Source organism: Trichosurus vulpecula, chromosome 1, assembly GCF_011100635.1.
Source record: "Trichosurus vulpecula isolate mTriVul1 chromosome 1, mTriVul1.pri, whole genome shotgun sequence".
Taxonomy (NCBI): domain Eukaryota; kingdom Metazoa; phylum Chordata; class Mammalia; order Diprotodontia; family Phalangeridae; genus Trichosurus; species Trichosurus vulpecula.
This window is the reverse complement of record NC_050573.1, coordinates 332,198,073-332,212,820: the sequence shown is the minus strand read 5'-3', so window position 1 is coordinate 332,212,820 and position 14,748 is coordinate 332,198,073.

The following is a 14,748-nucleotide window of genomic DNA, read 5'->3' as shown; positions in this document are numbered from 1 at the left end:
ATAAACAGACATATATATATACATACATACATATGCATACATATACACATAGATTTATACATACATACACATTTTCTTATATATATACATAAACATATACATATATATATGCATATTCCCTTCAACTACCCTAATACTGAGGTCTCATGAATCATATGCATCATCTTTCCATGTAGGAATGTAAACAAAACAATTCAACTTTAGTAAGTCCCTTGCAGTTTCCGTTTCTTGATTACCTTTTCATGCTTCTCTTGATTCTTGTGTTTGAAAGTCAAATTTTGTATTCAGTTCTGGTCTTTTCATTAAGAAAGCTTGAAAGTCCTCTATTTTATTGAAAATCCATATTTTGCCTTGGAACATGATACTCAGTTTTGCTGGGTAGGTGATTCTAGGTTTTAATCCTAGCTCCATTGACCTCCGGAATATCGCATTCCAAGCCCTTCGATCTCTTAATGTAGAAGCTGCCAGGTCTTGGGTTATTCTGATTGGATTTCCAAAATACTCAAATTGTTTCTTTCTGGCTGCTTGCAGTATCTTCTCCTTGATCTGGGAGCTCTGGAATTTGGCCACAATATTCCTAGGAGATTTCTTTTTGGGATCTATTTGAGGAGGTGATCGATGGATTCTTTCAATTTCTATTTTGCCCTGTGGCTCTAGAATATCAGGGCAGTTCTCCTTGATAATTTCTTGAAATATTATATCTAGGCTCTTTTTTTGATCATGGCTTTCAGGTAGTCCAATAATTTTTAAATTCTCTCTCCTAGATCTATTTTCCAGGTCAGTGGTTTTTTCCAATGAGATATTTCACATTGTCTTCCATTTTTTCATTCCTTTGGTTCTGTTTTATAATATCCTGACTTTTCATAAAGTCACTAGCTTCCACTTGCTCCAATCTCATTTTTAAAGTAGTATTTTCTTCAGTGGTCTTTTGGACCTCCTTTTCCATTTGGCTAATTCTGCCTTTCAAGGCATTCTTCTCCTCGTTGGCTTTTTGGAGCTCTTTTGCCATTTGGGTTAGTCTGTTTTTTAAGGTGTTGTTTTCTTCAGTGTATTTTTCAGTATTTTTTTGAGTCTCCTTTAGCAAGTCATTGACTTGTTTTTCATGGTTTTCTCGCATCCTTCTCATTTCTCTTCCCAATTTTTCCTCTACTTCTCTAACTTGCTTTTCCAAATCCTTTTTGAGTTCTTCTATGGCCTGGGGCCAGTTCATGTTTTTCTTGGAGGCTTTTGGTGTAGGCTCTATGACTTTGTTGTCTTCTTTAGGCTGTATGTTTTGGTCTTCTTTGTCACCAAAGAAAGAATCCAAAGTCTGAGACTGAATCTGGGTGCCTTTTTGCTGCCTGGCCATATTCCCAACCAACTAACTTGACCCTTGAGTTTTTCAGTGGGGTATGACTGCTTGTAGACTAATGAGTTCTATTTTCCACGTTTGGGGGGGAGGTGCCAGCTCTGTCAGACCCGCACTGCTCCTTCCCCAAGAACCCCCAACCCGAACTGGGCTGAGATCTTCGGCAGGCTGTGCACCCCTGCTCTGATCCGCCACTTAATTCCTCCCACCAGGTGGGCCTGGAGCCGGAAGTAACAACAGCTGTAGCTGCCCCACCTCTACTGCTCCCAGGGTTGGAAGCTGAACTGCCAACTCCCTCCACTCCCGTAGTTTTTCCCACTAACCTTCTCCATAGTCTTTGGTGTTTGTGGGTCGAGGGGTCTGGTGACTGCTGCAGCTCACTGAATCAGGGCGCTAGGGCACCCTCCCCCCGGCTTCTGGTCTGGATGGTCCATGCCGCTCAGGCTGGGCTCTGCTCCACTCCCTTCCCAGCTCCCAGCTCCCAGCTCCGTGTGGAATAGACCTCACCCAGAGACCATCCAGGCTGTCCTGGGCTGGAGCCCTGCTTCCCTCTGCTGTTCTGTGGGTTCTGCTGTTCTAGAATTGGTTCAGAGCCATTTTTTATAGGTTTTTGGAGGGACTCGGTAATGGAGCTCACTCTAGTCCCTGCTTACCAGCCGCCATCTTCGCTCCGCCCCCTGGTACAGATATTTTGATAACATCAAGGGTGGAAAACAGCCAGAAGGCAATCCAGAGGTAACCAGACAATGGAAGGCTTGGCTAGGCTAGGCTAGGTTAGGTTATTTGGACATGATAAGTTGGATTAAGTGGGAAGATTCAGGGTGGGGTTCAAGAGGGTTCCCACAGACTAAACTCCATCACTAGGACAGAATGGGAAATTGTTAGATTCTTTGGGTAGGAGTAGTTGAGTTTGAGACAAGGCTAATGATTGGCCATTTTTTTGGAGAGAAGTACATTACTTATTTTTCCCATTTTCCCATTATTCTAGTGTCCACCACACATTTCTAGTAATAGCAAAAATTATTTTGATGCTTTGCTATAAATCTTAATAAATTCTTCATTTTTGCCCTGATCTATCAGTCAGATGTGCATGTCTATGAGAGACAGACAGAGACAGAGAGATTCAGAGACACAGAAAGAGGCAGAGACTGAGACAGAGACATAGGTTTGATGATTGCCATATTTCCTGATGCTCACTCTAGAGATCATCATTTCTTTTTCTCAATCTTCACTTAACCATCTATTTAATAATTTGTTCTAGAATAGTTTTGAGAATTTGGATTCAAAGTCAAGGGCCTATAGTTTGAAAACTCTTTTCTTCCATTTGGTTGAATAAAGGAATGTTTTCCCTTCTGCAGCATGTCCAATGGTGCTTCCACCATATCATTAAAAAGTTACTCTGATTGGGTCAGCAATCATATCTGCCCATTATTCGTGCTTTGTTTTGTTTTGTTTTGTTTCAATATCCAAAGATATCTGAACTGATCAATATCAGTCTCTTATTGTTTCCTTATTTACAATGGTTATGACTCTCTTTTAGCCCATCTTTGTTTTCTCATTTTTAGTCAAAAGGTCATTCGTCTCAGCAGAGAAAGCAAAAGCAAAACAAAACTACAGCAACTTTTGTCTTTTCCCTCCTGTCAGTTCTTATCAACCTACCCATTGTTAAAGGTAATTCTCTCACTTTTTTGATCCTCCCTTTTCCTAAATATAGCTTCAACAACATTTTTTTCCTTAGCTTTCTTTGGAGGAATAAGGAAATTCTGACATTTACCATAAAGTAATTTTGAGATTAGGATACCAGATATTATACTTGCAGTATTGTGCCAAGTTTTTTATTCATACTGTTACCTGCTATTGCATCCATCTTCCATACATAACTTTGCTTTTCACCCATTAATCTTTTCAGACTTTCCTCAATTTTCTTCCTCTGGTTTGTTTCCCTTTGTGTCTTCAGAATTTCCTTCCTAAGAATTTCTCATTCTGCCTGAGATTACTGCATATTTAGAATCTTACACCAGGAAATGCTGCTTATGCACCCTATGATCTTTCTGAAATTTACTATCCTGAGTACAATCCTAGATTGCATGTCACATTATTACTATCTTTCTTCTCCTTTTCTCTCACAAATCCAAGATGCAAAGGCCAACATCCACAGCAATTCCCATCATTTCTACGCCATAAACCCTTTCCTTCCTGTTATCATGAATCAATGCCAGATTAAAATTATAACCTCCCCCACCCTATTTGATCCTCCACATGAAATTATAATTGAAGGAAGTCAAGAAAATATCAGTTGCTTTGTTTTTGGCAAGGCTAGTGAACTAGCAGATGTCACTAATTAAAGTCCTTAATCACTACTCAATCATCCCTCTCTTTACCAGACTTGTCATGAACTCTTCATCAATTTCTTCTTTCTGTCCAGCTGGTCTACAGTATACCAAAATGGCAAAATCACATCTGTTTCCGTTTACTGATTTTCAACCAGCTGTTCTACAATGCTTCACTTTACTCCATTCACATTTTTAAACCTATTTGTTTTAATATACAGAGTTGCCCCATTCTTCCCTTCTCCCAATTTTACCTATCTTTTGTAATAATACCCACCCAGAGTGGGGGAATCCATGTAGCTCTCAGCAATACTTATGAAGTCAAAATAAATCCCACATATTAGGTCCTCTATCTCCAATTTGTATGTTACCTAAATTTCTGCATTTATATATAGACATTAGGGACCATAAATTTTTACTACTGATTGGCTTTTAACAGAGTATGTAAATATTGTAATGGTCCCATGGTATTTGGGAATTCCCTGCAAGATGGCATTATATTACACTCTAGGAAATACAAGAAATTCAACTGAGCTATTTACTCATGCATGGGTAGTTCAAAGAATGCACGCATTCCATGTCATCCTAAACCACTTTACCAAAGGATAATAAACATCTTGCAAAATGGATCAGATTTTCCATTCATAGCAAAATGATGTTCTAAGAAGGGTCTTAACATTGGGGTCCTTCCAATCACTCATAGTGTATAGCAAATATCCAATCAGCTGCAACAAGAATGGTTCAAAATATCATTATCACAGAAATGGTCAAAGGATATGAACAAGCAATTTTCAGATGAAGAAATCAAAGCTATCTGTAGGCATATAAAGAAGTGCGTAAATCACTTTTGATTAGGGAAATAAAATTAAAACAACCCTGAAGTATCACCTAACACTTGTAAGATTGGCTAATACAAAAAAAAGGAAAATGATAAATGTTGGAGTGGATCTGGGAAAATTGGGACACTAATTCACCATTGGTAGAGTTGAGAACTGATCCAACCATTATGAAGAGAAATTTGGAATCATGCCCAACCAAATTGGGGATACCCTTTGACCTAGCAATATCACTACTAGGTGTGTATCCCAAAGAGATCAGAAAAAAGGCAAAAAGGACCTCTGTGTGCAAAAACTTTTATAGTAGGTCTTTTTGTAGTAGCAAAAAACTAGAAATTTAGAGGATGTCCATCAATTAGGGAATGTCTGAATAAGCTCTGGTATATGAATCTAATGAATTACTATTGTTGAATAAGAAATGATGAGCAGGCAGATTTCATAAAAACCTGGAAAGACTTTAGGAACTGATACAGAGTGAAATGAGCACAACCAGGAGAACATTGTACACACTATCGGCAGCATTGTGTGACAATCAATTGTGAAAGTTTTTGGTCTTCTCACCAATACAATGATTCAAGCAGAGTACAAAGGAAATACTGTCCACATCCAGATAAATCATTGGTGGACTCTGAATGGAGATCGAAGCATACTTTTTCATTTAATTTTTTTTCATTTTTGTTTCCTTTTGATTTATTTCTTCTTTCCCAACTTTGACCAATATAGAAGTATGTTTTACATTAAGGCACATATAATTTATATCAAATTGCCTATCATTTTAGGAATAGAAGAGTGGATGGATGGATAGATGGATGGAGTGAGGGAGGGAAGGAGAAAAATTTGGAACTCAAAAACTTGTAAAAATGAATTATAAAAAATGTCTTGATGTATAATGGGGAAAAATAGAATACTAATTAAAATAAAATAATATCACAATCAATCATCTAGGTTTTATTATGGATGGACATTTGAAGTTATGTTTCTTTATTGGACCAAATACGTATGTGGAATGTATAAAACTCCAAAGGATCCAACTCACTGTATACATATATTGATTTTTTTTTCCTTTCAAAAGGATGATATTTTCTTTATTTAGGTGAGACCAGCCTTTATTGAGACCAGTACAACCATATATTAACTTCTGTCAATCAGAATTTGAATATGAGAGATATAAATCGCATTTCCTATTAGGAGTTGTATTTTATCTGTGCTATTCCCTAGCTCTAGATTTAAAAACATCAGCCAGCTATTCAGTAGAAATGTAGATGATAGCATGTCTCAGGATTGTAGCATGTTAATGTTTCCAGGCATTGATTCAATGCTATTGCATTCCACTCTCTGTTTGCGTGAATCTACATCAGGGTTGAGGTGTTCTAGACTCCTCACTGTCACTAAAGTAATGATAAAAATCCATTTGTCTTGATTTTATCTTTTATAGAATAGGAAATGCAGAATTCTACTGCTGTTACCTCTAAGGTATTTTAACTCCTATTTTGGGACCAATTTAAGGCCAAAACTCTCCAGATTAACTTTTATTCAGAGTATCAGATAGACATATAGGACCTATTTATTGTTGTTAAACTATACTGCCTTGTGTAAATTTCAGTGTTCCCTAATCCACAGCTGAGAGATTATGTGAAAACTCAAGTTTACATTTCCAATTTAAAAATTGTCCTGCTTCTGGAAGAATTATAATATTAATTCTGGTTCCTATTTATTAAGCATCATATTACCCAGAAAATAAATTGGAAAATGTAAGACTGAGTGAAACCAATACTTTACATATAACTTTTTTCCCCAATTGTATCATATGGCATGATATTTTTTAAGCTATTGGTTAAACACATTTTTATACAAACTGGAAAAAAGCAGTAAATGTGGTGGGAAGGATCAAGGAAAAATGATATTAGATGATAGAGAGGAGACGAAACTGCTCAGGTCTTAATTAATTCTGTTTTCTCTGTGAAGGAGAATAAGCTTTGGATAGGGAAAAAGGATACTAGGAATTATAATCCAATGTAAGTAGAGAGATAGCCATGATTTTAGGAGAGCACATAAACACAATTTTCTTGGTTTTCACCCTATTTGAACTCTTTGTTGACTTCAACACTGTTGAACACACTCTACTTCTATGCGATTTATGACACTGCTCTTCCAAGGTTTTCTTTTTATGCTGTTAAGCCATTCCTTCTTGGATTGCTTTACAAGTCCATCGGACGCATATGCAAACATATTCACTTATAAACACTCAATGTATACATACACTTAAAAGCATTGTCTTGGACCTACTTCTCTTTTTAGCCTTTTTTTCCCTTTTGTGGATCTTATCAGCTGCAATTAATTCACCTATCATTTTTCTGTCAATGATTCCAAAATAAATTCAGGGAGCATCTTTCTTCTGAACTCTACTACATCTCCAACTAACTTGTAATCTCCAGTTGGATATGCCATAAGCTTCTCTGATTCAACATGACCAAGAAAGATCTAATGATTTCTGTTGAAGGAACTACTCACAAGTTAAGAATAAGCACTAACTCTCTCTCTCTCTCTCTCTCTCTCTCTCTCTCTCTCTCTCTCTCTCTCTCCCTCTCTCTCTCTCTCTCATTATCTCTTCTGTTTCTCCAGATCTTTATTCACTTGGCATATCTTTCATCATCCCTTTCCCTCTATTCAGATTCATAGCACAACTACCCTATTATAGGTCATTACCTAGACTACTGAAACAAAATGTTCATTGGATTCCTTGTATCCAATCTGTCCTCTCTCTGAAGAGCTTCCTAACAGCATTACCAAAGTACAAGTCTGACCACATCATGATCTTCCTCCTCACCTGTTTCAGTGTCTTCCCATTGCCTTAATATAAATTACAAACTCCCATTTTTGACATTGCATGCCATTTACAATCCAGTTCCAGGCAATTTTTCTAGGGCAACTTAAACATTCTCTCCTTTACACCCTCTAGAGGCAGCTGATGATGCAGTTTATTGAGTACTGGGCATAGAGTCAGGAAGAATTGATTTCAAATACAGTCTTAGATACTTACTACATTTGTGACCTTGATCAAGTAGCTTAACTTGTATTTGCCCCATATTCTCAACTGCAAAATGAGTATAATACTAGGACCTTACTCTTAGGGTTGGAAGGAGTATTAAATGAAAAAAATATTTGTTTAATAAAAGTGTTTAGCACAGTGCCTGGCACATAATAGGTGTTATATAATTACAAAATTTTTCTCCTCACTCTTCCCTCACTTCACATCAGCTTCCATTTATATTGCCCTCCTTTTTGGTGTCTGACTATAATATCCCAGCTTCTGTCTCCATGTCTCTACAATGGCTGTCCCCCGTACACCTACATTAATTCCTTTTCACTTCTATTTTTTGAAACCCATAAATCACTTCAGAACTCTGATTCAGTGTCATTTCCTTTGAGATTTTTTTTTGGATTTCCATTTATTGTTAATGCTCTGTTTTCAAATCTGTTTGTTAGTCAGTCAACACACATTAATTGAGCACTTATTATGTGTTGGGCACTGTACTTTTTAAAATATTTCCTAAATGTACTTATTTATGAACATTATAATGTAAATTCTTCAAAGGCAAGGTACCCTTACTCTTGCATTGGTAGTCTTCAATTCCTAACAATGCATGGATTTTATTGTTTATTTTATTGGTAGCCAGTTCTGTGATTCCATTATCATAGGGAATTTCATAAGAGGAGATTTCCTTTACCAATTTAAATAACTACCTGCTCTGTACTTAAAGTCATTAATAGTTGCTTGGAGGTCCTGAGGTATTAATTAACTTTGCCTATTGTCATGAAAGAAAGATGTCTGTGAGGAAGGACTTGAACCCATGTTTCTAGTAATGTGGCCAGTATACCTCTTTTTCCATTTGACCAATTTTGCTTTTTAAAAAATTATTTTCTTCAGTGAATTTTTATACCCCCATTTCCACTTGGTCTATTCTGCTTGGTAAGTATCTCTTTTCTTCAGTTTATTTTTGTGCTTCTTTTGCCATTTGGCCAATTCTGATTTTTTAAGCTGTTATTTTCTTCAGTATTTTTATGCTTCTTTTTCCAAGCTATTAATTCTATTTTTCTACTTTTCTTGGATCAATTTTGTTTTTTTCCAATTTTTCATTTACTGTCATCTCTTAGCTCTTCCAGGAATTCTTGTTGTGTTTGTATGCAATTGGCAGGGTTTTTTTTTTTCTTTTAGACTTTGCTTTTATCTAAGTTTACATTGCTGTCTATTCTAATTTTCCTATCAGGTTCTTTTTTGTTGTCTGATCACTTTTTTGGTTAGGTTTTTGTTGTTGTTGTTGTTGTTTGATCATTTGTTCAGCCTATTTTTAAACTTTGAACTTAATGTTGAAGTCTGCTCATGTAGGGGTGTGGAGGCCCTGTCTCAAGCATACAGGGTTCTTTGCAGCTATTTTAAGAGGTGATTGTGAGAATCTATAAATTTTTAGTGCCTCAATGTGGTCTGGGAGAGATGTGGTCATTACTTTCCTGGTCTGCAATCTGGCTTTTACTTAGGAATGACCCCTTTACCTTGTAGCAACAAGCACTAGAGCTCTTCTCTGCCCTGCAACTACAATCAGGGCACCTGCTGCCCTGCAGTCCCAAGGACTAGTGTTCATCTCTGCCCCGGAACTATGACCTGGAGCTGCACATGAGCAATGAAATTATCAAATAGCACTCAGTACTGGGTGCAGTGTAGCATAACTTTCCAGTGTTCTTTTTCTGACCAGTTGTCCAATCCTTTACTTTCCCTGAACTGAAAACTCCAGAAGCTACTGCTGCTGCTGCTATCACAGATGCCTCCAGCATCCACCATTGGTGTTGCTGCTATGTGAACTCTTGGCTGGCACCTATTTCAGTGTTACAAACCTCACCTTATGAATCCTTTGGTTGTCTTGGTCTAGAAAAATTAATTCTTCCTGACATTCTATTTAACATAATTTTAAACTTGCTTAGAGGGGAATGATGAGAGATTTTGCCTGGACTGCTTCCTATAAACCTCCATCTTGGCTCCCAGTCAATGCCACTTTTGAAAAAAACTTGAACCATTAAGAATTTTTTCCCTGAAACCAAAGTCATACAATTTTTACCCATTGCTCTTAGCTCTGTCTTCTGGAGCCAAATAGAACAAATTTAACCCCTCTCTGGCAAAACAGTTCTTCAATTCCTTGAAGACAGATGTCATTCTCCACACCTCATTTGATTATTCTTCTCTCCCCTATGATAAACATAACTAATTCCTTCAACTGATCTTTATGTTCTGTGCACTCAAATCATTTCACTATCTAGACAGGATGCATTGGATAACATACTCCTCTTCTTCCCACATATTATTTAAGTTGATAAGTCTCTGTGTTTTGAGAAATTTTCATTCCATATATTCTTGAACTTATGAGTGTTTTGTATGGTGAAATTAGAAAAAAAAAACATTGTTCTCAATAACCTAGTGTATAACAAACATAAGAACATAAAATTTCTGGGGAGAAACTATAAATGATAAGAACTACTGAGGAAAGTCAAAACTAAGTAGAAATTTATGCCCATATTATACACCAGGGGCGGAGAGCCCATGGTGTTGAGGCCCTGAAGTGCAACCCTTTGACTGAATCCAAACTTCACAGAACAAATTCTCATGAAGTTTTGATTTAGTCAAAAGGCTACATTTGAAGAACTAGAGGATCACACGTGACCGCGAGGCCTCAGGTTCCCCATCCCTGTCTTACACCATACACTACAGGAGGAACAAGACAAATATAAGAACTGAAGATTAAAGGTTACATCATTAATAAGAATAGAAGAATATTAGCTAAGATACTTTTCTCTCCTATGGCTAGGTAATGTTTCTTAACCAAAGGATAGATAGAGATGATCACAAATGATAAAAATATATTGCTTACATAAAATTGAAATGCCTCCCCTACAAAAAACATCAATGAAATGAAGATAAAGAAGAAAAATTAAATATCTTATAAGACTTTGAAATTCAAAATATATGTGAAATGTATACAAATATATAGTTGACCAATATGCATTCCCTAAAACACAAAGTATATAAATACAGCTTTCTCCAAGGAAGAAATGAAAAATATTAACAATCATATGGAAGACTGTTTCATAAAAAAATAAGAGGAGAAATGAAAACCAAAACAACAGATTTCTCTTAACACTCAGAAAACTGTCAGCAATGACAAAATATGAGAAAAATCAATATGAACATAACTCTATTAAGATCTTTCAAACTAATGATGTATTGGTGGGTATATGAATTGGTCTAACCACTATGGAAACAGAATCCTGTTTAAAAAGTGCCTAAAATGACTTTCTGCTAAGACCCACCATGATTCCCCAAAGAATATATTAGAAAAGCATTCCCAAATATACAAACATATTTATAGCAACAGTTTTTGTCATTATTGTTTATCTTTTGTTTTTGAAGAGGAAGAACAACATCACAATTTGGGGATAAACAGTGGATGATGGACTTGTTCATGAATTGGACTTCAGTGAGGCAGAGTCACACAAAGTCATCAACTTCATTCTCTCTACCAGAGTCATTAAAGTCTAGCTGTAGGGCAAAAGTCAAGAATATTGGTAATGGCCTGGGATGGAGTGGATGACCTCTGGATCTTCAATGTCTGACCAAGCTCTAAGTTCTCCACAGCAGTTATTTCAGCCACCTTCATGGCCTTTGGAAAAAAAAAAAACTGTTTTCATCTACCTATTCTGCAGGCAGAAGTCTTTATGTGCTAGGGCTAGGCATCCCCCTAACTCGCCAATAATTTTGAGGCCAGTCAGCTACCCTCAGTCTGGTTTAGCTCCTCTGATGAGACAGTTTTACCAGGGTGTGGCCACTGGGCATACTACAGCTTCTTAGAGCCATAAGTGAGAGTTCAGTGCCAGGTGGTCATCAAATGTCAATGAGTAGCCCTGAAAAATGATTTGGCAGGCCCTCACAACAGAAGTGCTAGGTCTTTTTGAATACTCCATAAACTCCAGTTTTTGCGGTAGCAAAGATGTGGGGGGAAAATATGCTTATCAACTGGGGAATGTTTAAACAAATTGTCAATGAATAAACAATGACTGACAATCAATCAAAAAAATGAAGTACCTACTATGCTCCAGTAATATTGCTAAATACCAGGGACATAAAGAAAGGTAAAAACAATTTTGCTCTTTAGGAGATAACAGTGTAATGGGGGAGACAACAAGCAAATAACTATGTGCAAACATATTACATAAAAGATAAACAGGAAATAATCATCAGAAGAAAGGCATTAGAATTAAGGGAAATTGGGAAAGGCTCCTGTAGAAGGTAGGATTTAAGTTGGAAGATGGAGCATCTTGTTTGAAGAAGAGAAAAGAGGCAAACATCAGTGAATCAGAGTATATGTGGAGGAGTGGAGGGGGACAGTTATGAATGCCTTTGAAGGGTTTTGTTTTGATCCTAGAGGTGACAGGGAGTCACTGGAGTTTATTGAGTATGGTGCATGACATGGTTAGATCTGCACTTTTGAAAACATTACTTTGGTAGTGAGGGCTGAGTGGAGAATGGACTGGAGTAGGGAAAGACTTGTGGCAGGCAGACCTATCAGCAGGCTATTGCAATAGTCCGAGTGTGAAGAGATGAATACAAACACTAGAGTCACATTAATATCATAGGAGAGAAGGGGTTCTATTCAAGAGATGTTGCAAAGATGAAATTGCAAGCCTTGGAAAGAGATTGGGTATGGGAGAGTGAGAGTAATGATTGAAGAATGACACCTAGGTCATAAGCTTAGAGGAATGGAAAGATGGTGGTGCCCTCAATGGTTGTAGGAAAGTTTTTTGAGGAAAAAATGTCAACAGGATATCCAATTCACAATGTCTAATAGATAGTTGAAGATTTGAGACTGGGGGTTAGCAGAGAAGTTAGGGCTAGTTAAATAGATCATTAGTATAGTGATGATAATTGAATCAATAAGATCTGATGACATCAAGTGGAAGAGTATAGAGGTAAGACATAAGTATTATATAATTTTTCTGAGCTATAAAATGTACATGCAAACATCAACAAAAAATGATCAAAGTTAAATTATGTGAAATTTCAATGATGAAGCCCGACTTCAAAGTAAGGATTTGAAAATGAACAAACCTTCACATTCTCCACTGAAGTATGGGACTAGAAGATTCCATATAATGTTTTTTGGAAATGTGATTAGTTTACTGAATTTTAATTATTTGTTTGTTTATTCTTTCTTTGCTAAAAGGTATTATCACACAAGAGAGAAGAGATTTATTGGAAATGAAGGTGTTGTAAAAACAAAGATAAAAATAAATATTTAAAAGAAGATGAAGACAATATTATTATTTTTAAATGTTATCAATTTACATCCAGAAGAATGAGGATGACAATTTTGTCTACAAATATGTATTCCATTTCAGTTTATTTATTGAGTTCTCAAGAATATTTTAGAGTTTATAAATACATTACAGAAATTTGCTGTCTGTTTTATTTCTGGAGCAAAATCCTAGACATATAATCAGTCTTTCTAGGTATTCAATAGGTGCTAAATTTTCACATTCTGCAGCAATATGTTAAACAGTTATGAATATTCCCTGGCAAAATTTCCATCCATCTGTAAAAATCTCCATCCTTTAAATGTAGGCTACTTAAGAATAAATTCACCATAGTTTCTGCTAATAATAATTTGATCTTAAATTATTATACTACACAGTTTTATTCCTACAAACAAATCTGCTTAACTCAGTAATTAATTCTATGCTTCTGTTTCAAAATGCCTTTGTCTTGTTCATGGGGTATTTCCTGTAGAGGACTTTTGGTTTCCATCATTGGAAATAAGTTCCATCTATCAGAAAACCAATATCTGTTTATGATGAATCCTATGGTAAATTGTGTTGTATCTAATTACTCTATTAACTTGGTCACTTAATTCATGAAGTGAGTTTGTAAATTTTATGCCTATTTTTCCTTTAGACAAAGAGTAACTATCAGACTTCTGGGTCATTTTTTGATAAGGATGTACATTTTGTTAATATTATGTGTTTTAATTCATCTGCTTTCTAACTCTTTTGTCATCCATTTCACTGGTCCAAAGATATAGATCAAGACTGGAAATTGAAAGGTATTTTTACTCCAAGCTCAATCTTTTCATTGAGTTTTAACTTCATCATTTCAATTATTCTCAACATACACAGCTGCAATTTTTTCTTTGATAATGGTGCACTCGATATATCTTGCCTGGAGAAGAATAAGCTGTTTTTGTAAATATCATTTTTATCAATGGATTCTGCCTAACTTCCTGACTCAAGCTCAAAATCTGTAGTCTCTATTTTTTGTCTTTCTTAGCATACATTGTAATTTGTATGACTATATTGTCTCAATGAAAATTTGATGTCATTGAAGACAATTCTGTGAGATAAAGAGAGGCTTTAATATGATTTTCAGTGAAGCCATTCAATTTGATGTCCATATACATTAGCATTAATAGAATTATTTAGTGTTATTCTATTTGGACTTGGAAACCTAACTCAATTCTATTCAGAAGAGAGCATAATGGGAAAATAACCTAGACTAAGTAGAACTATAATGGGCTTTAACTAGGTCTCCCAAAGGGGCTACATTTTGTATAAACAGTTTTCTATGTAGACAACAAATGTTTTACTCTATTTCCTACTGTTTCATATATGTACAATACATAATTAAGCCACAAGTGCAAAACTGAGTCAAAAACATTTTAGTAATGAATAAAGGCAGAATAAATGTCACTGAACTTTGGGGCAACTTGTTAAATCATTGCTGAGTCAATAGTGAACTATTCTTAAAACCTCTGGGGCTTTTGGCACCCCTCCATTTGCTCCTAAACATATATATATATGTGTGTGTATATATATATATCTACATAATTGTTTTAATAATGATTCATATGCCACTGTGAAACATTTGAGCCAATAATTGTGAATCTCATTAGGTTCCAGATTCATGTAGAAACGAGTATTTGGTATTTTATTTCATAAATTGTTCTTTTGTTTGTTATATAGATGTATGCAAAGTTTCTGCTTTGTTTTTGAGTCAAGTTACTTTTTAAAGGTGTTGAATTTCTTAACATCATATTGATGACCATGGATTTTCCACAACCTCTCTCTTCAAGGCTTCCTCCTCTCCTCTGATTTCATGGTTGCTGAAGGTCCTAATAGAAGTTGCTGATTGAAGTTG